The sequence below is a fragment of the Mesoplodon densirostris genome, chromosome 13, assembly GCF_025265405.1.
Source record: "Mesoplodon densirostris isolate mMesDen1 chromosome 13, mMesDen1 primary haplotype, whole genome shotgun sequence".
NCBI lineage: Eukaryota > Metazoa > Chordata > Mammalia > Artiodactyla > Ziphiidae > Mesoplodon > Mesoplodon densirostris.
In genome coordinates this window covers 62,844,628-62,860,993 of record NC_082673.1, presented here as the reverse complement: position 1 = coordinate 62,860,993, position 16,366 = coordinate 62,844,628, and the positions used below count along the sequence as shown (strand labels likewise).

The 16,366-nt window shown below is 38.7% G+C and overlaps 1 protein-coding gene and 1 pseudogene across 1 annotated transcript in view; one reads left to right on the top strand and one right to left on the bottom strand.

The window, feature by feature from the left end:
• The window catches only part of LOC132501069 (uncharacterized), a 37,839-nt pseudogene extending 25,081 nt beyond the window's left edge, over nucleotides 1-12,758 (top strand).
• Nucleotides 1-16,366, bottom strand: part of ZFPM2 (zinc finger protein, FOG family member 2) — a 384,049-nt gene that overhangs the window by 50,270 nt on the left and 317,413 nt on the right. The gene's annotated exons all lie outside the window — the stretch shown is intronic.

Below are 16,366 nucleotides of genomic sequence, written 5' to 3'. Positions count from 1 at the left end.
TTCCTAACACATAATACACATAACGTAGAAATATGCATTGTTTCTATAATTCCCTGATTTTATTATACTCATCTAATTTCACTGTCCTCAAATAATATTGATGTAAAGATCACAATTTTACATACTATTCATGAGACTGTATTTTTCAAATAATTAATTTAATAAGGTAATTTCATTTCAGATACAATATACACGCAATGAACTAAAACCACAGTCCTGGAGGCAGCAGGGTTTGCTGCAGAGACAAGTACAGACCTGCTGTGGGGACAGATCTCTGCTTGCAAACCCTTCGGGGATCTATTCATTCTTTGATGGGAGGTAAGTTATTCACATTCCCTGAGACTCAGTATCTGCATCTGTAGGATGCGGATAATTCATTCTACAGTGAGTTTTTTAAAGATATCAGTAAAATAACATATAAAGTCTCATTACATAGTAGGTATTCAAGAAATATCAGTCCCATTCTTTTCTCTGTGTTTTGCCCTTGACAAAGCATTAACAAGTACACATTTCTCGTTCTCGTTTTTGGCCACTGACATTCACTAATGTGGCCCAGGAGAAATCTTACAGACCCTTCCCTCCATATTTTTCTCCCTAAACTGTTCATTAAGCTCAAATTCTCAATTCTTCTGAAACTGGCATCATTTTCAGCCTGATAAAGTACTAGAGATAGTAGAATAGCATGTTCCTGGTTAGGTAAATTTCTCCCTTCCTCCTTCTGTCTTTCCCTCCTTTTTCCTTCCCCCAGCCTTTCTCGCCTCTACCGTCCTTTCTCTCCCCTCTCTCCTGTTCTCCCTACGTTCCTCTCTCCCCCTCCTTCTTTCCCATTCTCTTTCATCTTAAACGATAAGATTTGCTTGTGATGACCTAGCAGTCATTTGGCACAGTGTACTGTCCTGGAAGAAGCAGCAGTCCTAGAGAGGAGAAAACCACAACCACGGCCAGGGTATAACAGAAGAGCTTCTGCAAGGCAGGCAGGGTTTAGAACTTCTCAAAAGAAAAGAATCTAAGATGCACTGGAGCCTGCAAGGGAAGTAATGCAAGTTTCATAGAAACATTTTTCTCCTTTTGCTTTTAAATATCTGTTTGATAAAAGGGGAGAATTTATTAGACTTAATGCTTAAAAACATTTTCTCTGCTCTCATGGCATGCCAGGAAGATGTTTTGTTTGTTTATCTCCCATCATTTTTTAAGTGCCTTAGAGACTAGTAATTTTAATTCCTACACATTACAAAGATAAATGCAGACTACTTGGTCAGTTTTCTTTTTATATTTAAATTTTTTTAGCAGACAAAAGCATTTTTAATATATTCTTTCAAAATTCCCAAATACGTTCCTCCATTTCGCAATTCAGTTTTACTTTCCATAGCTTTATTTTGTTCTTTCTTAATATCACCAGTGAAACTAACTTATAAAGATGGGGACAAAGGTTAATGCTTTGATAGAGAATACTACAGATGCCCCAGCAATGTCTCCAGCAGTCTGGACAAAGCCACACTGTACAGCTAACTTCCACATTTTAGTTCACATCCATACTGTGACTCTCATTTTTCCAAAGGATTTATGGCAAGAAAATATAGGTTCACTCCATTAAACATTGTTTCCCTAGATGGTGAAATTTTTGATACCTTTGAAAATTGAGTTAATTTTTTGATTTATTCCTAAAGGCAAAATTGGCAGCTATGTCAATACATCGTATTATATCAATTTGAGTGCAAAGTGACCATGTGACAATTAATGCAGAGAAAGTAGTGCTGTTAGTTTAGTACTTCAAACCATCAAGAATGTCAAGACTACATTAAAGAAGCAAAAATCTAAATCTTAAAAAAAATTTTTTTTGACCGCGCTGCGCAGCTTGCAGGATCTTAGTTCCCCCACCAAGGATCGAAACTGGGTCCGGGTAGTGAAAGCACTGAGTCCTAACCACTGGACCACCAGGGAATTCCCAAAAAACTAAATCATTTTTTCAGAGAGCTTTTAATTGAAAAACCCTATTCATTCATGTGAGCCAAACAACCCACTGCTAAACAAAGAAAAAGTAACCAATTATTTACCTTTCAAAAGACAGATTACCCACAGCATTTTATTTTTGCTTAAAAAAAAAAGTTTGTTACATTTCTTAGGGCTCTTAGTTTTAGATACACAGAATGCAAATATAGAAATGATTCAGTTATGCTTTGCTAGCACTTAATAAATAAAGATTGCACAATGAAGAATGTATTGACATTCTATACCTTAGCCTAATACTTAATTAACAGATCCAATATGTATTCTCTTTTGGATTTAAAAAATATTGTATTTAGTCTATAGCCTTCCTCTAAAATGAGCTAGATTTTTAAAAACTGTTCATTGCCTATTTCTACAATAATTAGAAATAATTGTTAGAAAAATTAAATTGATTAAGGATAAATAATACATATGAATTGTCTTAATAACTAAAGCCTTCTATCCCTTCTGAGATTTTGTGGTCTCTACCTTAACAATTCAGTAGATTCAGATTAAATAACAGGAGATAATTTGGGGAGGGTCTATATAAGATTAATGAGAGCAACGTTCAAGCACAAAGATAGTGGGCTACTACATTATGGCCAACAATGGAAAAAACACCACTTTCCTTCAGAAATATGAATGTGTATGTATCAAACTCTACATACATTGAAGTAATCTAAGCAAGTTGATTGGCGCTCAAACTTGCCAACTGCTGAAGGAGCTCAACTTCAAAATATTAAGCCTACCATTTATGTGTGAAAACATGAATTGGTTCCACTTTGAAAATTCCATTTGCTACTATGCAGTACTAATGCTTCTTGTGAGAGGTTTAAGGATTTTTTTCAGAATCACCTCCTTTTCACCACTGTTAGCACACTAGTATATTTAACAGAGACATTTACATGCTTTGCATTTTAAGTGCCTCAGAAATCCAAGCACAGAGCCCACACATTTCTGCTGCACCATCAGATGTAATGAGTTATGGTACTATCGGCATGTTGATAAGCTATAGCCCAAAGAAGAACAAGAAGGAAGTATAAAAAATATGGCCAGAGGATGGGATAAAATTATCAGCTAGTGTGTTTTCCTGTTTGGTTTTAATCTACATTTAATTAAATTCTTATCTTCTGTGTACTTATGGTCGCATTTGAATGGCGAGACTGCATTCATTATGAATGGTAAAACTTACCTCAGAGAACATTCCGTGTGGCTTCTTTAAAAAGGAGAAGAAGAAAAATGCTGCCTTTATTCTTTACACTCAGGTCTCATAAAAAGGGAACAAACTGTCTCTTGGGTCAAGTGCAGTAGCACTTAACCTTTGGGTTAACTGATTTGGAAAGTTGGAGTTAAATCAATTTTTAATGCCATTTTTTATTTTTACAATTTGGAAATGTTATCAAATTCTGAGCCTGAACAGAGCTGGCAGGGGAAGCAGTGAAGTGCATTAAGGAAATGCCTTCTTCATTCTTAAAAATAAAGATGATAACAGGAAGTTTTTATTAGTGCTGCAAAATGTGTGCATTAGTCTGCATCCTTAATTATTAAAACCATTACATTTCCTTGTCTTTATATGCTGAAATAAGAAAAAAATGCCTTAATTGCTATTTAAAGTTTGTTTTTTCTGTGTCACAGATCCTTTGAGTTCATTCAAGCATCCATATATTTCAGAGAAAAATAACAAAATGTTTTGAACATAGCATTCGTTTACACACCTACTAGCTTCATAACATTTTTAGTTCTATTCCAGGAATGTCAGGGCACATTGAGAATATCCTTAAGGCAATGTTTGGTACCTGCAATAACAAGCATGATTTTCTGCGTCAACTTAAAGACTATGTCATCTTTAATAAAGGGAAACAGAGGCAACTGTTTCTGATTTAGGTTTTGATGTTTATTGCTGAAGAAGCGAGGTTTGAGATCAGATTTGCTATCCCAACTGATCAAAATTCACCAAAAACAAGAACAAAAAACCCTCCGTAGTTACTATATATACTATACGCACACACACACACACACACACATATACATATATATGTATACATATGTTGAGAGAATACAGATTATTTTGTCATATATTTTTATGGCCTTTCCTTTTTTTTTTTTTTTGCGGTACGCGGGCTTCTCACTGTTGTGGCCTCTCCCGTTGCAGAGCACAGGCTCCGGACGCGCAGGCTCAGCGGCCATGGCTCACGGGCCCAGCCGCTCTGCGGCACGTGGGATCCTCCCGGACCAGGGCACGAACACGTGTCCCCTGCATCGGCAGGCAGACTCCCAACCACTGTGCCACCAGGGAAGCCCTATGGCCTTTCTTAAAAGCAATAATGTATGACTAGTACCTGTATGCCAGTAAAACAAGCACATTTCAAATGAGCATTTGTTATTACTTTGTTATTTTATTCCATGGGGGATACTAACCAGGAAAGGTTTAACATTCCGACTGAACGCTCAAATTTAAACAGTTATAATTAAATAATGGTAGTTACCAATGACATATTTTCCCCAAATATCCCTAGCATAAATACATTGGGAATGACTCCACTTTGTTTTGAAAGGAGCTGTAAATGTCCCGACAATTGGGCCACAAAGTTTTTATCTGCCACACTGGAGACTCCATAACTTTGATGTGTGATGGGATGAAAAGACCTTCTATTAAGCCACTAACCAGTCATTTACCCAGAGACTCCAAACGGGAGAAAAGATATTTTCAGTATACATCCCTTACACTTAAAAGGTTTCTTTTTACAATAAGCATTTTTATTTGGTTGGGCATTTATGCAATTCAGCAGATGAAAATGTCATTCTCTTGTACTTAAGTGAACATTAAAATCACACTGGGATGAATTAAAAAACTGGTGATAATCATACAAAGTTAAGCCTTTTGTCAAAAATTATTCTTAATGCTCAGAAGCTAAGCAAGCTAAAATATTCCTAACAGATGACAAATCCTGGGTCATAAAACATATCCTACACTGAAAGTACAGCTCTCTGAAGCTGTAGCTTGATAACCATGGTTTACTACAAAATATAATACACGTAAGGTAAAACATTGGTAACTTGTTTTGCTTAATTTTTTTTTCAAAAATACCTTTACATGTGTTCTTCTATTAAGTTCAGTTACAGTATCTGTTTTTGTTGTTCTTTTTTATTTCAGTAAACACCTCTAGTAGATGGTGTCTGTCCATGCACATATACTAACAAGACATTCTGTGAGATGCCTTTATCTGAAGAATCTGAAATGTTTAAGATAATTTAATTCAATACACATTTATTGAGCAATAGTATATAGACTGAATTTACAACTGTCTAGCCAGTAGCCACTCCATGAGGTACTAGGTAGACAATACAGTCTCTGTATAGCAGTATAATGTAGTAGGCCAATACTGTAATACAGGTTGTTAAGGGTTATACAGTGTAAGGACACATTAAAAACTAAGGGAGCTGAGGGCTTCCCTGGTGGCACAGTGGTTGAGAGTCTGCCTGCTAATGCAGGGGACATGGGTTTGTGCCCCGGCCCGGGAAGATCCCACATGCCATGGAGCGGCTGGGCCCGTGAGCCATGGCCGCTGTCCCTGCGCGTCCGGAGCCTGTGCTCCGCAACAGGAGAGGCCGCAGTGGTGAGAGGCCCGCATAACGCAAAAAAACCCCCCAAAAACTAAGGGAGCTGAGATGGAGAAGATGTGATGTTCAACTCAGTTATGAAAAGAAGAGCTTGAACTTGCAAGTGGACAGTCTGTGGATGCCTAAGGAGCAACATACAACTCTTATTGTTCCCTCAATATCATTGAGAGAATTGGGGTTGACCATGCCAAGAATTACCAGAGAAGAGGAACAAAAGATTACTACATGAAGTTGTGAGATAACCAGGATGCAATTGTTTGTGTATAATGATAGGACCCTGGCTGCCTACAAGTCATTTCTCGGTCCCTATTCCAGCTGAACTGGTCTTCTTCAAAAATGTCAAATGTACCATTCACGGACTGCCACAGGTCATTTGCACATCCTGTTCCCTCCTGCTAGAAAACTTCACCCTATTTCTATCTGATTAATTCATGCTTCAAATTCTGCTCATGCAAGTATCACTTCTTCAAGAAAGTTTTCTTTGTGCCCACCCCCCCCCCCCGCCCACCGAAATACACAGAAGCTCACACACAGTTTCGGTGTGTTTAGTTACATGACATCAAAGTGCTCTTTTCTATGATGGACTCAGTTTGTGATTATACATTTGTTAGTATCTGTCTTTCTGACTACACAGTAACCTCCATGAGAATAGGGACTTACCTGTTTTGGATCTACATTACATCCTCAGTGTCTAGTTGAAGTGCAACACCAATGTGTTGAATGGATAGATGACTACAGGTATGAGACCACCTGGCCATTCAAAGCTAGAGGTGGGACCATGGTTCTGAATACTGGGAGCATGGTGGACTGTGGGAAGGAGTACTGCCTGTCTGAAATCTGTGGAGATGCTCAAGCATACTTTATGCGCCATGCCTAAACTGTTTCAAAGTAGTAGGGAGCTATAAAAAGAATCTGATAAAGAGCTGGGAGAGGGAGGACATCAGTGTTCCTCCATGTGCTCCCATTCTAGCTCTGTAGGCAAGACAGAAAGGAAAGTGAGGTAGGTATCGGGACATCATTTTCATAGTTTGTCTATTAGCATTTCTACAACAAAATTTATGACGCTTTTAAGGTTTGGGGTTCACTTGATTTGATTTAAAAATGATCTTCTGGGGCTTCCCTGGTGGCGCAGTGGTTGAGAGTCCGCCTGCCGATGCAGGGGACGCGGGTTCGTGCCCCGGTCCGGGAAGATCCCACATGCCACGGAGCGGCTGGGCCCGTGAGCCATGGCTGCTGAGCCTGCGCGTCTGGAGGCTATGCTCCACAATGGGAGAGGCCACAACAGTGAGAGGCCCGCGTACCGCAAAAAAAAAAAAAAAGATCTTCTATGTTGAAGGATGAAAATGTCCATCTGCCCTTCCAGTAATAATTCAGATATTTATTATTGTTATTTTTCATAGCTGCCTTTCAGAAAAAAATGCACTTTGAACTAAACAGGGAAGGATTTTTTACAAAATGATGACCATATGAAGCTTGGGCTGATGGAAGAAAATGTGCTCTTGTGGACTGTGTGCATTAAATATCCATTCTTGAAAGACAGCAGTATTATATGTTCATTCTCATTTTATGGTAGATGCAAAAGCAGCTTAAAGGACTAGCATTTGTTGTAAGCCTCTGCTCCAGTACATGAGTTACTATGTAAAGCACTGGAAATGAAGACTCATAGGCACACAGGGCCTGTTTCATTAAGGAGTCGTTCACTGTCTGGGCAAAGGGAGCAAGAGGACCCTAGAGATCTGACTGCTTCAGATAAGACTGCCCCTCCCTGCTCCTATATCACCCTAAAGGGAGAGGAGAGACCAGGACCCTGCATGTTCCTGGCCAGTCTCACACCAGTCTCACCGACACTCATAGCCTCATCGTCATTCTCCAAGTCCTGATACAATCGGAACTAATCCTGTCTGGTGACGGATGTTAACTAGACTTACTGTGGCGATCATTTCACAATACACACAAATATCGAATCATTATGTTGTACACCTGAAACGAAAATAATTCTATATGTCAGTTATATCTCAATAAAAAAAAAGAATAGATAAAAAATAGCTCATCATACTGCCACCTTTATGTCTGCTTTTCTCAGTCATTCCTAGAAGCCCAGGCCTTCCATGACCCTCTCCCCACAATATAAGCGCCCATACAGCCTGACTGACATCTCCTCTCTCGTACTTTGCCAACTCTCAAAAACCCTTCCCCTGGTACCCACGGGAAATTACTGGCAAAACCTTCCACAGCCTCAACCTCTTCTATGAACATTCACTCTGCCTCCCGGCTCCTTCCCTCTCGAGTGGGAGCTGATTTCACTCCCATGAACCGTATATCACTTGAGCTGAAGGTAGAAGAGTTGTCCTTACTCCTCATGGCAGATTATTCTCCTTCTCTATTCTAAAAACCTGTATTGAATCTCCTATTATCTTCTTATCACTGCTTGCCACAGTCATGTAGAGACTTCCAGGTCATTTGTCATCATTTCTTGAAAACTCAGCTCCTGGATCTTCTCATGTACTGCTCCTGATTTAATCCTTGGTGATTGCAAAGTCCACAGCATCCAATCATATGAACCCTCAGTTCTTTGACTTCCTCTCATCCAATGAACTTGCTCTCTACCCACCTCCAAATACTCACTCTCTAGGTCATTTTATCGCCAATAATTTTTACTCCCCTCCCCCCTGCCCCGCATAATTTCACATCTGAGATCCCATTCTCAGACCATGGCTTCCATCATTCTAATGTACTCTTTCTAGAACTTTCATTCCAACATTAACTTCACTAGACCCTAAAATCCAATACTGTCACCTTTTCCCCATCGTCCTTCCTCTCCTCATGTCCATACTCCTATGCTTACTCAGCTTAGACACTGTGTCCTTCATCCTAAGCCCTTCCTTGCAAATATCCTCTGTGCCCTCACTCCCTCTTGCTTCATTGACTTAGTCTGGCAAAATCCCAACCTTGTTCAACCCAACTTCCTACCTACACTGCCTTTATACCCAGCAGTAGACTAGCTGAAGGAAAACACACAACAATCCTAATGGTCTCATTTTAAATTCATGATCAGTAACATTATGTGGGTTGGTAGTGTTTCCCAGCAATCATACCATCAATACATTTCCCTAGCCCGTTCATTCTCCAACACCCATTCCTCATCCATTCTCTCTCAACTTTGCTTCCTTATTAACTAAGAAAATTGCAGTCATCAGAAGAGAACTTTGTTGCCTCCTCCATATGCACCTCCAACTACATGCACCATATACTCTGCTCTCATGACAATTATTATGGATGTGCTGACCGTGCCCTTATTTAAGGCCACCCTCCACTTTGGTGTTAGGTGCTCCCCTTTTTCCTGCAAGCATCAATTTTTCAGTCTGAACTAGATCATTCCCATCAGAATGAACATACCACAATTTCTTGTAAACAATAACAACAACAAAATAAAAACCCTTCAGCTCTTATTTATCTGTTCCCATTTAAAGCAAAACTCCCTGAAATAGTTACCTCCACTTGCTACCTCCCAATAGGACTTTCCATTATGTGCGCACCCCCACATCTATAAGGAAACTGATCTTGTCACTATCACCAAAGACATGGCTCCATCCCATTTCTTGGATCTTGTCTTACTTGAATTTCAGAAAAACTGAACACAGTTTCTCCTTGAAACCTTTTCTTCCCTTGGCTTCCACTCAGCACATTCTCCTGGTACTCTTCCGACCTCACTGGCTACTGCTCCTCAGTTTTCCTTTGCTGGGTCCTCTGGCTTCATTTGCTACATTCTTCTCCTCCTTCATTTTGTCCAGGCACTCTGGGTTGCCCTGCTGTTCATGAAACATGACCATGTGTTTGCCTCTACCCTGGATATTCCTGCCTAAGACAGCTTCATGGTTAACCCTTTCATCCCTTTTAGACTTTCTCAAATGTCCCCTTCTCAGTATGGTCTTCCCTCACTACTTTTTTTTTTTTTTTTTTTGCGGTATGCGGGCCTCTCACAGTTGTGGCCTCTCCTGTTGTGGAGCACAGGCTCCAGACGCGCAGGCTCAGAGGCCATGGCTCACGGGCCCAGCTGCTCTGCGTCATGTGGGATCTTCCCACACTGGGGCACGAACCCGTGTCCCCTGCATCGGCAGGCGGACTCTCAACCACTGCGCCACCAGGGAAGCCCCCTCACTTCCTTATTTTAAAGTTCAAACCTCCCTCTGTGTTTTATTTTTCTCTCCGACTTATTTTTGTCCTTAACGCTTTTAACCATTTAACAAAGTATACATTTTGTGCATTTATTTGTTTATCATCTTCTTCCTCTGTTGGAATATAAGATCCTAAGGGAAGAAGTTCACTGCTGAATTTGGTGCCTAGGACAATACCTGTCACACACACAATAGGCATGCAGTAACTATTTATTGAGTAAATAAAATAGACTACTATTTTAACTTTTTACTATATTTTTATATTCTATATGGAAATTGCTTTCTATCTTCCATGACTCTGAAATAATTATATTTATACATTAGTGTGCTGGACTTCCCTGGTATTTTAATGTTATAGAATTGCACACCCATAATTAAAGCTAATTTTATTATTTTTACAATGTTATTTGGCTTTAGGGTGTACTTCTATGCTATGAAAACTATTTACCATTATCTTTTTATTGCTTTATTCTTCACATTGGATTAGAATAAGCACTACCATGTTGGCATCAGCCAACAGCTCTCATATTTATATTGACCAATTCTTTCTGTACCCCTCTTCTCCTTTCCTCTATGTTTTAAGCTTTGCAGGAGATGAGAGAGGATGATAAAAGTGTGTTTGTGAAATATTTTATTTCTGATAGAACAGACCTATATGAGGCAAATGGATTTAAATGCTGCGTAATAGTTGACATTTCTGAACCCTGCTTTGACTGTCTGTGAAGCATGTAATGAAATTAAGAAGAGCATAAAGATAGGATTTGGGTGGATTTCCTTGTTTTCAGGATCAATTATTTCGACCTAAGTCCATTAGCCAGACTGCCCCAGTATTAAGGAGCATTTTTCCACTAATTTTAAGCCAAATACAATAATTTCTGGGGTTAGGTGAGGATACAGGGGAAAGAAAAGGGGGTTATAAGGAAGCCAACTTGTAGAGAGAAACACAAAATACAACCCTCTCCGAAACAGACCTGAAAGCATGAAATCTATTATTTGTATTGGCAGTGCTTTCCTTACAACTGTTGACTTTTTTTGCACCAACCTCTGACCTGCCATTTCTGAAACATTCCTAAGAAGACTTGAAAGAAGCTGTTAAAAGCATATCTGCCCAGAAGCCCTGGAAAAACTATAGCTGCAAAGTGTCTTTACTGTTTATATAAGAGCAATCAAAGGTATCAACAAGCAAGACAGCTGAAGCTGTTCTCTCAGGGAAAAAAAAAGCAAAATTTATCCAAACTGAATATTTCTATGAAATGGGTTACAGGGAATTCTGCAGCCAAGTATGCATCCCCCATATGCTTGTGTATTCCTCCTTATAAACATGAATATTCATCAATATAATCCCAGTAGATGAGAACAACCTAAGCAAATTACTGAACATTAGGAACAGCAAAAAAAAACCTTTAATGCAATTCAAGTATTCACACAGACCTGGACAATTTGCATCAAATAACTGGGCAAAAAGATTACAACTACATTGCCTGTACTTGTTATAATCTGTGACTGAGTTGTTTGATCTGTATTAGTTACCACGTTTAAGGTCAAAAGTTGTTACTTGACCATTCTTTAATGCTACCCTTGCTATAAAATCTAGAGTATTTCCCCTTAAACTGGGAGAACAGAACAGAGAATCGTTTGAAGCATGCATTGTTTTAGAGAAGTGTTCTCAGAGGTTATTTATTGAGTCAGCCATTCTACTCCTTAAGGACCTGACACTTAAATATTTTATTTCTTTAGTGGGATTTTTTTTTTTTTATGTTTACTTCTTAATTTTGTCAGTGTTCCTGCTGCCAACAAACACTTCATTTTCTAATTCAGTGTGAGCTGGGAACTAACCGGTCTGTACAGGTTGTATCTAAATTAAGAGTTCATAAGTTCTCAGTGAAGATCTGACAGACTCTTATAATGATAAAGTATTAGACTAAAATACAATACATTTGTGGTATCTAACTAAAGTTTTGTTTGTTTAAAGCAAAATCTATATTTGCATATATTGAAATGTATACCTATATTTAAATTTAGGTGCCTTTTGTTTGTTTTCTCATTTTTCTAGGTTGTTGGCTGTGTTCTGGAATATAGCAAAAATATACAGAAGATATGTCTACATTAAATATTATTGTAATATTTGCTCACAAGATAGGACCCTCTACAACAAAAGATTAGCATTTAAAAGGTATGTGGAGGGGGCTGCTTTCTGACTCCCTGTGGAGAAGGCCCTGTGGTCCCCATCTGGTTTATCCTACACAAGCTGACTCTATGCCAGGCCACACAAGTTTGACCCTAACAAGATCAAAGTCATACACCTGAGGTGTTTCAGTGGGGAAACAGTGTCACAGGTACCCTGGCTCCCACAGCCATTTGCCTGGATCTGTCTCCAAAAGAGATTGGTGATGACGTGGCCAAGATAACTGGTGACTTGAAAAGTCAGGATTACAGTGAAACTGACCATTCAGAACAGGCAGGCCCAGATTGAGGTGGTACCTTCTGCCTCTCTCTCAACATCAAAACCCTCAAGAACTACCCAGAAATGGAAAGAAGCAGAAAAACTATAAGCACAATGGAAATAGCACTTTTTTTTTTTTTTTTTGGCTGTACGCAGGCCTCTCACTGTTGTGGCTGCTCCCATTGCGGAGCACAGGCTCCAGACGCGCAGGCTCAGCGGCCATGGCTCAGGGGTCCAGCCGCTCCGCGGCATGTGGGATCTTCCCGGACCGGGGCACGAACCCGTGTCCCCTGCATCGGCAGGCAGACTCTCAACCACTGCGCCACCAGGGAAGCCCTGGAAATAGCACTTTTGATGAGACTGCCAATATTGCCTGACAGATACAGCACCAACCTTTGGCCAGAGAACTCTCTGGAATCATTAAAGAGATCCTGGAGGCTGCCTAGTTTGTGGGCTACAATGCTGATGGCTGCCACCCATATGACATCACCAATGACATTGGCAGTGGGACAGTAGAACACCCAGATAATTAAGAACTACAGAGGAAAATATTTTGATAAAGGATTATTTGACAACCAAAAAAGAAAAAAAAGAATAGTTATATGGAAGTCACATCATCTCTTCATGAAATATAAAGATAATTTGATAGGGAATCTTCTCAGATTTATGCTCAGTATGGTCATGCATACAAATCACCTGTCTATCAAGTCTGAGATTGTGAACTGAAACTGTGAAGAAGGCCACAGACAAACTTCAACAGGTCCATGAGCACCTTAACATTATATGCAATTTCACACGTGTATATGCACACATTTTATCTGAATGAATTAAAAATTTTGTAAGAAAAAACTTTGAAATACTTAATGACCAAATGCAGACTATTAATAAATTGATGAAATAATAGTGGTTATATTAGTTTATTGTTCAATGTGAAGGGTGATTGATATTTTATCTGGTGTTAACTAAAATAGAGATATTGCTTATAGAACAAATGTCTGTAAGGACTTGCATTGTATTAGTAGAAGAAATAGTTCTTGTGTACAGAAGCAGAATTCAAATATTTAGGTAGTGAAGAAGTTACCTAATAAATTACAATATTCTTGTGTAATATGATGCTTCCATGTAGAGCCAATCATTGGCAAACCCAATAAATAATCCAAGCATCAATAAATCCTCCTGCTTATTAATTTCTTACTCTGCTTCTAGGGGGTCTGTGCAGTGGTGATAATATGACTCATGAGTTTGTCTAAACAATTATCAATATGCTTGGCGTTTTATTCCGCAGTGTGGAAGAAATGAAAGAAATTAATAAATGTCAACTGCTTGTCCTGTGTACTAACTATTGAAAAGAATCTTTATTTTTATCTGCTTACTTTTCAGAGGATGCCAAACTGGTTCCTTATGAATGTGATATCCACTGGGGCTAGTGTTAATACAGTAAATTAAACTATCTTGAAGCACACCGGAGGCTCAAGGTCAAAGCCAATTCATACTGAGATGAATATTAACTTGGCAAATGTTTCCAAATGTCTGAACTTCTGTAAACTACAAGTTTACAGATCTATCTTTTATTTGAGTTCATGTTCCTTCTATGTTCTCTACACTTAGGGGTTCCAATTTTAGCCTATAAGTGTACTGGCATCTACAATGTGATTTGATTTCTACTTTAGTTCATTAAAATTTTAACCATCATGGCATATTAAAATTTCACTAGGTTAGAGAAAAAATATTAATGCTTTAACATAGGTAGATGTTTATACATTAATACTTAAAGTATCTCTTAATAAAAAAGTAAACTAAAGTGACATATCATCTTTAACTTGTTATCAATAACATTACTTTTGTCCGCAAGTTGGGATAATCAACTTTCTAGATGTTTACAGAGATATTATAGTTTTGAAAAGGAGATAAAGGAGGTATTAGCTTACTTTCCTTGAAGGTCCTCATGAGAAGGGTTAACATGGCTTGCTCCATGTTACTGGTCTACTTACTGGACAGACACATCCAAGGAAGTACAATGTGGAGCCATATAATATATAAAACAGCAAAAATGTTTGCTTCCTTCCTGCCAACACAGCTTAAAACTCACATTTCCACCCATAATGAAGTTGGAATGGCTTAAAAATGACTCAAATTGTATGTTTAAGATGAAATGATCACTGAATTTTTGGTGGTATTTCTTTACACTTGATTTTTAGGATTTTAAACCACTTTATTGAGGTATGACTGACATACAAAAAACTACATATTTAATGTTTACAACTTGATGAATTTGAAGATAAAGATACATCTTACATATTATTCTGAAACCTTGACCATGTCTATTTTTAAAACCCCTTTCTACAATATTGTCTGTTAATTAAAAATCTTAAAAAAAACCCAGTATCTTATATACACATGGAGTCTCATGATCTGTCCTAAATAGAGGCTTTAAAATTGTTTTATATTGGGAAGGAAGCTACTATTAAAATAAAATGATAAAAACTGAGTTGTTTTTGTAAATAGAGCAAATCAGGTTAATTTTTTTAATTAAAAAATGAAAAAGACAAAGCAAAGAACTTCACCAACTTTAAACTTTGTAACAATGTATCCAATATTTTCTTCCTCTGTAGTGGATTAGTTGTCTACAAGCAACAGTATCATTTCTTTCTTAAAGGGCACATATTCATGTTTTTATCAAAAACTGCTAGCAAATCACAAATTCTCTATTCACTTTTTTCAGTCAGCAACAAATGACAAATCCTGAAAGGATATTTTCCAAATATATAAATTTGAAAGCCTCATGCTAAGGGGACATGCTAAGTTATATTTATTGAATATGTAACAAAATATTCACAGAAATCCTAAAAGAGAACTATAAAAGAGGCTCCCTTGCAGACCTCATCTGGAGTGAGGAGAGCAGAATGATTTCCAAAACTGAAACAGGAGGAGGGTTAACATGTGTTGCCGGCTGAGTAGTGTGGCTGAATGAAACTCTTAAGCCATGGTATTTTGCAAGTTCAAAGACACTGATGAAACTGTTAAGAAACAACCTCTTGTAACTTTTAAAGTCTCTGATTTATCAAACATTGAGAATCACAGGATAGGAGCCAAATGAGCCATCCTGGATACATCTGCCCTCAAGTCAGTGCAGAGTGTAAAGTCTACACAGTTAGGAATTGCAGTTTTAGTGAAGCCTGCAAAATGGAGGAATTGCCCATATCCTGTGTACTCACGGTCACCTGAATATTTCTCTGCGGACAGCATTACAGTATGCTTTTTCTACAACTCAACTTGCTCTAAGAGAAACCTAACTCATTTGGCATTTCTTTGAATATTTTGGAATTTCCTGGTAATGTAAACATTTAGAAAAATGTTCATATATAGTATTCTTTGCTTATAAACAGACATATAAAACTACTCGTAAATATGGCTTCATTTTACAGTGACATAAAATGGCTCAGATGCAAGGCTATTTCTGGAGTAGGTAGGGATCTGAGTTGTTGCTAGCAGGTTCTAGATAAAACGCATCATAACTATTTTTTTTGCATTTACTCAGGTGAAATAATTTTTTTTTTTTTTTGCGATACGTGGGCCTCTCACTGCTGTGGCCTCTCCCGTTGCGGAGCACAGGCTCCAGATGCGCAGGCTCAGCGGCCATGGCTCACGGGCCCAGCCGTTCCGTTGCATGTGGGAACTTCCTGGACTGGGGCACGAACCCGCGTCCCCTGCATCGGCAGGCGGACTCTCAACCACTGTGCCACCAGGGAAGCCCCAGGTGAAATAATTTTAAACAGACATTAAGCATAACTCCACGGAAGCAAAAATGTCCTCTGACGTGGAGCCGTGGAGCCTAAAGAGGGTATATGAGAGGAGTGCTGTTGGAAAATGGCCGTGCATTGTGGGCTCGTGGGGTAGATGTCCTTCTTAACACTGCCTCTCAGTGCCACCTTCTTTTGCTACTCCAGATGTCCTGTGACTGTTGTACTTCCCCCATTGTTGCAAAATGTTCCTGAATTTTCTAAACTCTCAGGACAACAAAGCTCATGCATATTTTCTTAACAATGTAAGACAGTAGACTAGGAATCAGCGGTTTTAAATCCTGACCTGGATTCATAATAGAGATTGATGAGTGACAATCAGGAAGGGACAGCTCCGTGAG